Raw genomic sequence first — 14,232 nt, 5'->3', positions numbered from 1 at the left:
TAATAATAAAATGTTTCTTAAAAGGCAAATCAGCATATTAGAATGATTTCTAAAGAATCATGTGACACTGAAGACAAGTAATGATGCTGAAAATTCAGTTTTGATCACAGGAATAAATTAAATATTAAAATATATATTAAAATAGAAAGCAGCTCTTTTAAATAGTAAAAATATTTTACAATATTAATGATTTTGCTGCGTTTTTGATCAAATAAATGCAGGCTTGGTGAACAGAAGATAATTCTTTGAAAAAAATCTTACTGTTCAAAAACTTTTGACTGTAGTGTAAATCAGTTTTATATAAAACATAAAAATAAAGGAGTTTTAACATTCTCATAAATAATATACACAAAGCCCTTTGCAATGATACTAATCACACTTAAAATAATATGTTTTGTGCTCTAAAAATAATTAAATTCTAAATAAATTATAATACAGTAATACTAAATTATAAATTGAAAGAGTAAACAAGCAGTTCTGTTTTCTGACCATAGGGAATGTTTGAAGCTAATCTTTCAGTCGTTTATCAATACAATCATTCAGATTATTATGTCCCCTGACAGAAAAAGATGTAAAGTATTTGCTTCACTTTTCATTTCCCGTTGGGCAACTGAAAACCAAAAGTTCATAAACCCAATTCCTTGAGCCCTGGAGCAAAATGTGTGTGTGAGTAAAATGTGCAGCCCGTCTCTGTAGTGTAAGTGTGAATGTTTTAGAGTGTGAGAGTATGAAACTGCTTGTCTGTTTCTCATTAATAACTGTGTGGGTAGTGCTGACACTTGCTGATTGGAGTGAAGAGCCTGTTATTTACAGTAAGCTGCCAAACTACCGTAATAAGAGTAGTACTGAGACACACAGAGACTCATTTACTCATGTTCAGTTTTTCATTGAACATAATCAGATCCATAAATTATATTGCTGTAAAATTATACATTAAACCAACCAACCTTCCACTTTCTGGCTCTTTAACCACAAGGCTATGGTACAAACACACACACACACACACACACACACACACACATGTTTGTTTTTGTGAATTGTGGGGACATTCCATAGACGTAATGGTTTTTATACTGTACAAACGATATTTGCTATCACCCTACACCTTCCCTACACCTAAACCTAGCCCTCACAGGAGACTGTGCATATCTTTACATTCTCAAAAAAACGTATTCTGTATGATTTATAAGCCTTTTGAAAAGTGGGGACATGGGCAATGTCCTCATAAGTCACCCTCTCCTTGTAATACCTGTGTCATACCCATGTTATTACACCAATTTGTGTCCTGATATGTCACAAAAACAAACACACACACACACACACACACACACACACACACACACACACACAGTATCATTTCTTCTGCTCATCACAGCTTCGTACACTTTGATGAAATTGTCATTGTAGTTTATCACAAACATCCGCTCTCTGTGATCACATATCTAATGTTCTCCATCCTTTGAATCTTGAGTAGTTAAAGGGCAGGCTGTGTTATTTAGTCGCTAATGCATTAAAAAAAGAACTGACAGAGAAGAGGATGAAATGTCTGTCAGTGTGGATGACTTAACAACACACTGCTGTATAAAGCAGTGACCATCGGCTGTCAAATCCCCAGCAAAAACAATGTAAGCACTTTCATCCTGCAGTCTTTTAGCTCTCCAGACACCTCTTCTGTGTTTGAATTGCTAATGTGCTCTCACTCTTTTGAGCCAAGTCTCCCTCAGTATTACCTATTCCGTTGGAAGGGCTGCCAAGCTACATGCAAGCTAGCTTCCATCAAGACACACAGGCCGGTTCTTTAATACCGCTGGAAAAAACATGCACGATACACAAGACACTCCAAAATTCCCAGAGAAAAGCTGAGGACTGTGATGGGCTTCGACAAAAAGATAAAAGAAAAGAAAATCCAGAAAGACAATAGCATCACTATTGCACCATTATAATAAAAACTCATTAAAACTTCCATATCAGAATGTGTCACCTCACCACAGTTAAAATAAGCCCATAAATGCAATTATTGTGGCGAAATTTAGTACAAAGTACACATGATGCGATACAGTGCTCTTTAACCTCAATAAATTGATGGCCTTTAAAATCATCTGTCTTATAAAGCTATAAATATTCCAACAGGTCAGTAATGAAGTCAAAATAGCAACGCTGACACTTCATCAAAGTGAAGTTCACAGTACAACAGCTGTTTATAACAAAGGGCAAAATAAGTGTACAACCTTTTGAGTTTTTTTTATATATAGGCTAGTACTGTAGATACATAGCTTTCAAATGTTTCATATCTTTGAAAGAAGTCTCGTCTGCTCACTAAAGCTGCATTCATTTGACCAAACATAAAAAAAACAGTAATATACTGATATATTACAATTTAAAAAGCATTTTCTGATTTTTAAAAAAAAATTGTTAGAGAAAGATGCTAATTTGTGCACAACCTATCAAGTAAAGAATAAATGATGACGGGCCGTTGGATTATTAGAAAATAATGCACTCCTGAAGTGGTGATGCTCTGGTGTGTAAATTATTTTCTAATAATTCAACAGACCGGAGTCAAATATAATGCTTATACTACGGTTAACACACCTCAAGGCATTGTTCAGATTAGTCCATATGTTCCAAGATATCCAACAAGCTCTTGTAAGTAGGATTAATTTCTTACGCATCTCATCCAACACCTCAAGTGCTAATTCCAAAATTGTCATTCTAGGCTACGTTTACACTAGTGCGTTTTCATTTTAAAATGCAAAACTTCTGCGATGGTAATGCTTGTTAGCCCCTTTGAAAACTGGGGTTGTGTTTTAGTGTAAACGCACCAAAACGGAAACTTTTGAAAATGATGGCGTGGCTTCCCATATTTGCTCTGCGTATCCTTGACGATTGTGTAAACAAAAACATCATGCTTGTTGTAACCATAGACTTGTAACCAATAGGGCATCTACCTATACATGTATATGGTTGTATCTGCATGAATGGTCATGTGACATGCATTTTTGGTTTGTGTAGTGTGGACATGAAGAACATTTCTGAAACGCAGTGAAAACACCAGCATAGATGAGGGTCGTTTTCATTTTAAAATGCTATTTTAAAACAAAAACGCACTAGTGTAAACAGGGCCTTAGACCTAGTAACAAAGATTTGAGCTGTTGATAGCAATGCCATTGACGTTTTCAGAGAAAGACAGAGAGAGATTAAGCGTGTGAAGCAGCAGTGTCTCTGCTAATAAGAGAAATGTAAGTTCATCCCGTCTAACAACAGCACCATTGCTACCTCGCTAGTGAGGTACTCAACTCAGGCATTCCACACCTTGGTTAACTTCAAATATAAGGACCTTTCAAAGACTTTCCAGGTCCAATACCCTCAAATTCAAGAACTTAATGTGGGGACACATTTTTAAGTGAGAGCAAGGTTACATTGTGTTACCTTGTAAGATACATTGTTACAGTTTTCATGTGTTAAACACAACTATGCAATTATGCTATATTTTTTTTTTTGCATTTATTTTTGGCCATATGACAGAGATCTGATATTCTATTCGCCATTTCTGTTTTGAATAAAACTGAAGAATATTTGACACATTCTATACTGCATTCTAAAATAACAAGCAAAGCAATTCAACATTACATTAAATAAAATATTTGGGCAACAGATGATCAAAATTCAAGAATATTCAAGGACCTGTATCTATGTATTTTTATTTTCAAAAACTTTCCAGGGCCTTGAAAAAAAAATGTTTGATTCGCAAACTTTCAAGAATTTCAAGGACATGTGGGGACCCTGTCAACTATTTTACCGATTAAATTGTCAGTCTCGCTAAAAACACGTATCTGCGCGTGTTTTCATGTGTGCAAGTATCCGTAGGTGTCCGTAGTTTGTCCAGTTTTGCCAAGTCTGGTTTTCTCACGGACTACTTTAACACTGTTGCCACAGGTTGAAGCGACCTCAACACAGTGACATTTAGCCCCTGTAATGTGAATTATTCACGGAAAAACATGCAGTTTACTCCCCAGAACACAATTTTTAATGGGGACCTCCCCCGATTGGGCTAGTTTTTAGTAGCAATTGGGCGGGTTTTTGTTGTGAAAATTTGGCAACCCTGGTGTATGCGTTTGTAAGAGAGAGAAAGCAAAGAAAGAGAGTACATGCTTTCCGTACATAATAAAATGTAATTTTGTGGCAAAAACATGATTTTTTTTTCTTTTTATCTTATTGATAACTATATTTAATAGCTTGATCAGTGTCATTCTTTGTTTTGGTTATTTTGCTATTGTAGGCTGTAAGGACCTTTGAAATAATGAAAATCATATGGCGAACATATATGGACATGTAATGCGGTCAAGACCTTCCTGGAACTACTTTAGATGTGTGTTTCCCTGAAATAATTGCACACCTTAGAATATTTGTCAGCCAATCAGATTCAAGCATTCAACAGCCCATAGTGTCCACCTTATTCTTTAATGCAGAAGCCTATGGGTGAGACTTCCCGTTCATTAGCTGCTATAGGGAAGAATAACAACTTAAAACTGTTTGCAGTACAAACTAGTGTGTTCAAAATTAAGATAATACATTAAAACAGGGGTGCCCAACCCTGTTCCTGGAGATCTACCTACCTGCAGACTTTAGTTCCAGCCCTGCTCCAACACAGCTGTCTGTAATTATCAAGTGCTACCTAAGAGATGAATTAGCTGGTTCAGGTGTGTTTGATCAGGGTTGGAGCTGAACTTTGTAGGATGGTAGATCTCCAGGAACAGGGTTGGGCACCCCTGCATTAAAATAAAATTCTAGACACAACAATTTGCAATATCAAGCAGCAAAACAAGCTGTTTTGTACAGCTAAAAAATAGCTGGATGCAGATGAGACCGAAAGCCAGACCCATAAAATTTACGAATAGTCATGCCCACTCTTATGGGAAGAAAAACGTGGATAAATGAAAAATAAATAACTGTATCTGGCAGAAACGGTATACATTTTCACCAAAATGTAATGGTTTTTTGAGGCATGAGAAGAACAAACTTAAGCGAAGACAAACAAACACTACGCAGCAAACTACAACCCACATTTCTCTGTCATTACTGCTTGTCCTGTCTTCAAATCACTTCCACAGTCTGCTTGTCATCCATCGCAACAATGCTCACTAATGACACACCAGGCCGCTGACATGTCTTATCAGCTTTACCGGCATATGTTACAGGCCTCTGCGTGTAATCAGGGACGTTTCTCTCTCTCTCTCCTTCATCAGACAGAGCGAGAGGCATGGCTGTCAACAAGACTGGGGAGCAAGAAAAGACACGGACCCTCATCACTGCTAAACTAGCATGAAACTGCCTTCCGTCACGGATTAGCCAGCCAACACTTTTCATTACCTGCCATTCAAAGAGCGGTATTTATGGCGCCAGGGGGTGCCTGTGTGTAGGCAGTGTGTATGATGAATACATGTCCGTTTTCATTTTAGCTGACCGGTTTCAGAAATCAAGCACACCTGTTTTACAGCTAGAATTAGGACAGTGACAGATCTAAAAGCATCAATAAGGATACATAACAAAGAGCTCTTATCAGCTCTTATTTTGTCTAGTGTTTGATATGATTTACATGTCTAGCAGATGCTAACAGGACAGATTGCTCTGAACGACAGAAGAAAATTTAAATAACAATCCAAAAAGAAAAAATATAATTTACTCAATAATCTATAAACTCACAATTCTGACTTTTTGTCTAGCAATTCTGACTTTTTTTTCACAGAATTGTGAGATATAAACTTGCAAATGCGAGTTTTAAAGTCCAATTCTGGAGGGAAAAAGATTGATGTTGTCAGAATTGCACATTTATATCTGTCACAAGGCTTATAACTTAATAACTCAAAATTACAATTTTTATCTTATAATTCTGACTTTATTTCTCACAATTGTAAATTTGTCTGACAGAATTGCAAGTTTGTTTCTTGCAATTTTGACTCTCTCAAAATTATGCAAGTTTATATCACAAAATACTGACTATATAACTGGAAATTGTGAGTTTATATCACACAATTCTGACTTTATAACTCACAATTACAAGTTTATATCTTACAATTCTAAAAAAAAAATCGGAATTGCGAGATGTAATCGCAATTGTGAGGAAAAAAAGCCTGAACTGTCAGATTAAAAAGTCGCAATTACCATTTTTATTTTTTATTTAATGGCGGAAACGAGCTTCCATAAGTCCTGATATCATAATGAAAACATTCTTGAAAAGAGAGCCTTACTAACGTTGAGGCATATTCTTATACAGTTGAAGTCAAAAGTTTACATCTTTTCTGCATCTTGAGATCCATCTTATCACACTGAGGACAACTGTGTCACAAGGACGGTCTGAGACGTGCGGATCCATTCGCAGCATTTTATTGGAACAGACAAACACACAGGGGCAGGCAGAAATCGTAGTCAAAACACAGGCAGAAAGGTCAGGGCTGGCAGCGAGAATCAAACACGGGAGGGAGTCCAGGAATCAAACACGGGAAAACAAACACGGGAAGAAACGCTCAGAAATGCAGCCGGGGCAATACAAGACTTGGCGAAGAAGCTGTGTGTGTGAGTGGCTTATAAGCATGTGTGTGAATGAGGAACAGATGTGTGCAGCAATCAGTGCAGTGGGTCACGAGGAGCAGGTGTGAGCAGTGATTGGTGCAGTGGCTTGTGGGGGCTGAAGTCCATGATGTGTAGTGCAAGAGTTTGTGATGACAGGACGACTCAATTCGTGACAAACTGAGGGACTCATATTCAATTATTACAGAAGGTTCAAATGTCTTTTGTGTGAAATATCTTATTCAGTTCAGTACTAAATAAAAAACAACATGTATTTTGGGTGATCCCTCTTGTTTTGGTAAAATAATTAACATTTTGCAGATTCTGCAAGGTGTATGAAAACTTTTAACTTCAACTGTATTATTATTAGATAAAATATCTAAACAGTTTTGTTAAAATATACCAAAAATATTTGAAAAACTTTTGCCCACCAAATAAAAGTCATGTGGTGTAACCACCAAACAGAACATGCAGGAAAAAAATAAACAGGACAGTATATCCCCAGGAATACCCCAGCAGATCTTTATGATTACTGATCTTAAACTGTGCATTACTGTACATGCTCTTGTAGCAGAAGGAATTTAAAGAACGAGTCTAAAAAACGTCTCAGGTTACGTAGGTAACCCTAGTTCCCTGAGGACAGGGAACGAGACGCTGCGTCCTGGTTAGGACACTTTGGGAACTGCTCTCAGCGTGACCGGTTCTGAAGCTCTTATAAAACAACGACAATGAACTTGACATTGACCGGCGCCAGCCCATGACGTCATTAACAAGGCGCCTACTAGTATAAAGGGGCGCTTGTGAATACATCAACCATCTTTTTGTCTGATGGAGACGTAAGTGGGGCCCGAAGCATGGCTACGAGACGCAGCGTCTCGTTCCCTGTCCTCAGGGAACTAGGGTTACCTACGTAACCTGAGACGTTCCCTTCCGGAGGGAACTCTACGCTGCGTCCTGGTTAGGACACTTTGGGAACGATATACCAACGCCGCCATGCTGAGGAGTAAGTGAACAACTGACTGATTGAGGAGTCAAGAAGGAACATCACTCCCCACTACCGGCGAAAATCGCTCGGGCCGACGTCACAGCTGGCTCGGCCACCCAAGCACGGAACTCCTAGGAGTGGAGGCCTGATACTTCTAAGCGAGAGTAGGCCTACCTACACTCACCGCTAGTAGTGAAGCTTACCCTTAAGCCTTCACACTAGACGGGGGTTCTGAGGAGCGGAGGCTCTAAAGAGACTCTCTAAACGAGAGAAAGCCTGGCAACACTCTGTGCTTGCGGGGAACTCTGGGAGTGGAGGTCGGAGACCTAACTACACTCAACACTGGAGGTGATCCATGAGGCTCCAGGAGCCTAAGCAATAGAACCACTTAAGTGGAGTTCTCAGGAGAGTGGAGGCTTCTGCAAGAAGACTCTCTAGATGAGAGGAAGCCTAGCGACACTCGATCCTATAAGTAGTGCTGTCTGTAGTGGAGTTGGAAAAACCCAGGGGTTTTTAGAACCAACTCTAGAATGGGAACGGAGGATAATGCGTAACCCATACCATACAGGATTTTACAAAAGAACCCAACCTTAGGGGGGAATCTTTACCACTCATGTGGATTTTAGAAAGTGCCCAAGGACTTGCGTGTGCACTTACCACTTCACGTGGGTTTTAAGGAGTGCTCAAAAGCTTCGCGTGAGTACTCACCACTATTGTGGGTTTGAGAAGGTGCCCAGAGCGTAGCGAGGGAAACACCATATAATTATCACAGGCGACAGCAAAGCCTGGAGCTTTGGAGCTCTGTAAGAGTGGAGGTCTCAAACATAAACCCTTATATGAGGGGAGACCTGACTACACTCATGTTTGTAAGTACAGAGGCGGAGCTTCTGGAGAACGGAGGCTTCGCAGAAGACTCTCTAGGGAGAGGAAACCTTGACAACGTTCACTCCACTAGCTCTCAGGAGTGGAGGTCTCAGAATAACCTCTTCAGTGAGGGGAGACCTGGCTACACTCACGCCAAAAGTACTGAAGGCGGAGCTTCTGGAGAACGGAGGCTTCACAACAGACTCTCAGGAAGAGAGGAAACCTGACAACGTTCAATCCACTAGCTCTTAGGAGTGGAGATCTCAATAACCCTTCGTGAGGGGAGACCTGACTACACTCACGCCTGGAGGGAAAGACGGGAAGCGGAGCTTCTGGAGAACGGGGGCCTCACCAGAGGGGAAGCCCCAACACGTTCAATCCGCCAGCTCTTTACGAGTGGAGGCCTCAACGCTCTAAGTGAGGAGAGACCTGGCTACACTCACGCTTGGAGGTACTAAAAACGGAGCTTCTGGGGAACGGAGGCCTTCATAGAGACTCTCAGAAAGAGAGGAACACCTGACAACGCTCAACCTCCCAGCTCTACAGAGTGGAGATCTTACACCAAATATACAGTGAGGGGAGATCTAACTACACTCACGTCTGAAAGTACCCGGAGCGGAGCTTCAGGGGAACGGAGGCTTCACAGAGACCCTCGGATGAGGGGAAGCCTAGCAACGCTCAATCTCCTAGCTCTATGGAGTGGAGATCTCACCCAAATATTTTTAGTGAGGGGAGACCTAGCTACACTCAACGCTCAGAGAATACCGGGACTCACAGCAGGGCCCAAATGCTCAGAGCAGGGCCCTGTAGAGTGGAGGCTTTGAAACGAATCTCACAGAGAGAAAAAAGCCTGACAACACTCGGTCTTGGTGAGCGGTATTCTAATAGTCCCTAGCGAGAGATGCTCGAGAGTGGAGGTCTTACGAAAAACCCACTGAGGGGAGACCTGGCTACACTCAACGCTACAAGTACATGAACCCACATCACAGGAATCTGTAGAGTGGAGGCTTCAAGTCTGGAAAGAGAGAGCCTTAACAATACTCAGCTTTGGCAGAGGGCTCAAAGCACAGAGCACAGCAGTTAGCGAGGCCTAAGCAGGCCTACCAGCTAAATACCACGAGTATGTACTTGTAAGCGGAGCACTGAGGGGAGCGAAGGCTGCAACTGGACGGTTCTCAAGCAGGAGAACACATCTAACCATTCTAAGTCTAAACCATAGGGAAGACCAGTCGCCTGACCTACATCATGACGCCACTAGGCGAAAGGAGGTCTGATCAGCAGCAGCGAAGAGCGGAGGCTCCTACAGAAGGACTCTCGATCGAGAGGAAGCCTGCAGCACCCTGACAACGCTCACCGTGGCAGGAAAGTCTAGGAGTGGAGGTGCTAACCAACAGAGCTCATTAATAATGAGGGGAGACCTACTACACTCAACCCCCTAAATGCTATCTGGACAGAGCTGTAAGCGCCTATACAGGGTTCAAAAGGTGAAACCTGGAGGTCCAGACCAGGGCTTCCGCCAAGGAGGACCTAACACTGTAAGCTTCGGTGTAGAGCGAGGCTCACGAGAGCCTACCAGCTCCCAGAACTGCCCAAATCTGATAGAACTGTGAGAAATCAGCCTAGACAAGAACCTCCATAGAGGGGCATCTCGTCAGCGCAACTCTCAGAGAGAGGAGGCCTGAAAAAATCCTCACACTTAGGGGGGGGGGTTTCTAAACTTTCCTCTCTCACTAAAGAAACTTCTTTCTTTCCCTTTTTGACAGGGCCCTGGGGAGCGGGGCCTTCAGTGCACTGACTCACAAAGAGAGGCAGCCCATACGCTCAACCCTGGGTTGCTCCTATCTTCTTAAAAAGAGGGTGGGGAACCTACCCTAACCTCCCGGTCTTCACACTCAGACGAGCGGAGTCTAGAGGGACTCTTACCACGGGACGGGGTAGACTGCCACACCCAGTAGGTGTGTAGACATGCATATGCAGGTATAAATAGTGCCTAAGCCGAGCTCGAAAGCAGCGGAGGCTTCAAGGGATAACTCTCAGAATGAGAGGAAGCCTGACAACGCCTAACCCCTACAGGAGTTATTTACGAGTGGAGGTCTTGGTACACTAACTCACAAACGAGGGAAGACCTGGCTACACTCGACACTCAGGGACCTTAGGAGCTCAGTAGCTCAAATACTAAAGTCTCACCCAAGCGGAGCTGGTAGACAAAGAATACGTACATATACATATACACCTATATGTCAGTTCATGTACCGGGCCAACGGATTGAATTTATCAATCTATCATCAGCCCAGCCCCAGAGTCTTAAGGGGAAAAAAGGGGTGGGCGGCCGCACGACGTGAGGGAGAAGGGAGAGGATCGTTTCCCTACGATCCCATCTCCCATAACGCACATCACGTCTCCTCTGAGACCTACCCCTCCCAGGAGGAGGGTCTCGAGTGGCCACACAAACCGCCTGGCCCTGCCTCCAGCCCGCAGGCCAGGAGGGGCCAGGCTTCCCCTGCATTTGGGTGGAGATGAGGACCGGTGAGAAATAACAGACCCCAAAGGATCTATTAGCCGCTGAGCACGCCTCCGCCTCCCTGAGTCAGTCGAACATCGTAACGACGGATGTACCGAATGATTCGGAAGGCGAGACTGGCGCATCAAGGAGAAAGCACTCATCTTTCTCCCCGACGTCTGCCAAAATTCACCTACAAGCCTGTGGTGTGAAAACAGCTCAGCCATCTCCACGGGTCTTCATCCTCCAGCAGATCAGCCCGGTACGCCTGCAACACTGCCACTGCGTGCAGGCAGCACCAGCCTGACCCGCTGCCGCGTATGCCCTCAGCGTCGACGCCACCACGCCGAGAGGCAGCAAGCATATCCTCAGGCGATGGCATCGACGCCCCGCCATACTCACGCACTCACTCTGCACCAGCATAACTAACATGCTGATATAGATGAGTGCGGCTGAATATGGTTTATCCCATGCCCTCCCGATCCTAATATATAGATCAGGAGGGAATGGGATGTATATGGGGACTGGTCTGTTATGGTCAGGGTGAAATTGCTCATATAAATTGCTATGAGCAACCTCCCCCTGCACGTGCTTTCACCGCAGATCAAAGCAGACCGCAGCGCGGCTCATAACAGACAACAGCTCATCATACGCGGGGCAGGCAGGCTGTGAGAGCTCAGAAAATCACTTTTCGCCCATAACAGCCACATCCTGCTTACCTGGCTAAAACCAGTAGAGCACTTGCTGCTGTATCAAAGGATGTTAGAGATTAATACATCCTTCGCCCGCAGCTCGCCCTCGTCCGCGGCTGACGAGCGTGAGAGATTACACATCTCTCAACTCGTGTGCGCGCTTCATCTGTAACCACCGCGGGCTCGTTCTCCGTGCAGCCTCGGCTGCAACGGGACCCGAGCCGCGTAGGGCAGATAAATGTCCCGATTCCCTCGGAAAAGGGGACAAACGAGAGCGGAGTTTCCTTAGAGAGAAACTCTCACGATGGACGCGCTCTGCACTCTCAAGAACAGAGCGCGCGTGCTCACACCCAAACACATAACAAACAGGCTGCGCGCGTCATCTGGTGTCGAATTTTCTGACACGGATTCTGCACACTTGCTGAACTGTACTCTAGGAATCATCATTCTACTCGAGCTTAGAACAAGGTACGGCTGAAGAACAAAAAGATGGTTGATGTATTCACAAGCGCCCCTTTATACTAGTAGGCGCCTTGTTAATGACGTCATGGGCTGGCGCCGGTCAATGTCAAGTTCATTGTCGTTGTTTTATAAGAGCTTCAGAACCGGTCACGCTGAGAGCAGTTCCCAAAGTGTCCTAACCAGGACGCAGCGTAGAGTTCCCTCCGGAAGGGAACAAATGTTTGTGTTCATGAGTAACACACACCACAAGCATACATATCGATATATTGCATTAAATAAAAATGACTTTCATTACTCATTTTCTATGTTCATGTCACCCACTCACACAGTGTCTGCACATAACGAAGCCTCCATTTTTCCATATTTCCACTTCTTATTCTTCTGCTGGCTCTATCATACAGTACATAGCCCTACATACTTCCATATATTTGTCCATGTATTAATGAATATTCCATTCTTTCTATGTGTCTTTTGTTTCCCTCTATGTTCACTTTCACCTGTCTTACACTCTGATTAAAATATTTAGATAATTTAGATCTAAAGTTGCTCAACAGACAAAGTGAAGTGTGCAGTGTAGAAACAGGCTGCCCAGACAGAGAGGAGAGGGCAGAAAACATTTGGGCATGAGGAGGAAATGGAATGATGTTCACAGCAGTTGCCTTTCATATCCCACGGCAGCAGCTGCCTAGGTTTCTTAATGGTCTTTTCATGCTCTTGGACACTGAGTGTCTCTTTGTAGCTGGGGCCTGAGTATGATATCAGTCCTCTGTCTACTGCATACTCGGCACCGGATGCACTAGTTGAGTAGGTGGCACTCAGTAAAGCATTACTGAAGCCAAATTGTGCATGCTTGAATGCATTATATTTCTTTTTTGATATTTTCAATTTTATGTAACAGTAACAGTCTCAGCTATTTTCACTTGACTCTCACTATTGGCTTATTATTAAACTATCTAAATATTTTCTGTCAAGGAGAAATCCAATGCTGTTTCTTAGTGCTCTGATGAGCAGAGAGCTATCATTACACACACACACACAAACACACAGTTGGCCCATCTGCCAGGTGACGCTTGGTCTCCTCAGCAATCATACCTCACTGTGGCTTGCCCAATCTGTCCCACCACAAGCAGAGTGGCAGCAAGCCACATACCACTAGCTTATTAACAAACTCAGCTAGCAGTAAGTCACCACAGCTCTCAACCAAATGCTAACATCCAACACTTCCAGCCACATTATATAAAAACTGTTCACAATTATTACATTGTCTTATATTAACAAAGATGAAATCTGCCTGCATGACACAATAACAAAATGTGTGATGATTAATCTCTGCAGTGAATTTTGCTTTATTATCCATTTCTCATTGGCTGTGATGGTTTATCTGTACCTGTACAAGCAGGTGTGGCCATCTCAACGTATGTTGAGCTAAATATGGTGACTCTGCAGGCAGTAAAGAGTGCCAAGATATGCAAAAGCGAGGCCTTGGCAGTAGCATTGACACCCATTGTTATAAAGTCAGTGGAGTGGTCCGTTTTTTTTTTTTGAGCCCATCGGAAAACGGGCTAATCAGAAACATCATTTTGCATCTTGATTGGTCAGGAAAATGTTAAAATATATCAGCTTACCCTGATATATCAGTAACATTCCTGTCAAATTTACTAATGCAATGTTGAAGTTCAGAAGGTTACAGAATTATATACAGTGTATAAAGAAAATGTCAAGGAAGTGTACAATGTACATCATGCTATTTATTTTGGCATGTACTGGAAGATCCACTTTTGATAATTTAGCCTAGATGAAACAGGTCGTTTATGTTCCTCTGTTCCCTTCAAAATCACGGGTTAACACTGAACCTAAATTGCTCCTACATTCACAGAGGCTAAATATAACATGTTTCTGAGGCATAATATTAAACATCAAACCACTAGGGACTCTCATTCACTCCCCCAAACACCTGTGCTTGTGCCTTGTAGCATGTTACATGCTAACATATTATTTTTCAATGCAGAAGTAAGCTGTTTTTTGGTAATGTGTTTGTTCCAGTTCATAAGCCGCCATAGGGAAATAACAAAGGAAAACAAAGTGCAGTTAACGGTAAAACTGTTTGCACTGAAAACCAGTGTTTTCATAATTAATATAATACATTAAAATAATACGTTAAGACA

Source organism: Garra rufa, chromosome 3 (genome assembly GCF_049309525.1).
Source record: "Garra rufa chromosome 3, GarRuf1.0, whole genome shotgun sequence".
Taxonomy (NCBI): Eukaryota; Metazoa; Chordata; class Actinopteri; order Cypriniformes; family Cyprinidae; genus Garra; species Garra rufa.
This window is presented reverse-complemented; position numbering follows the sequence as displayed.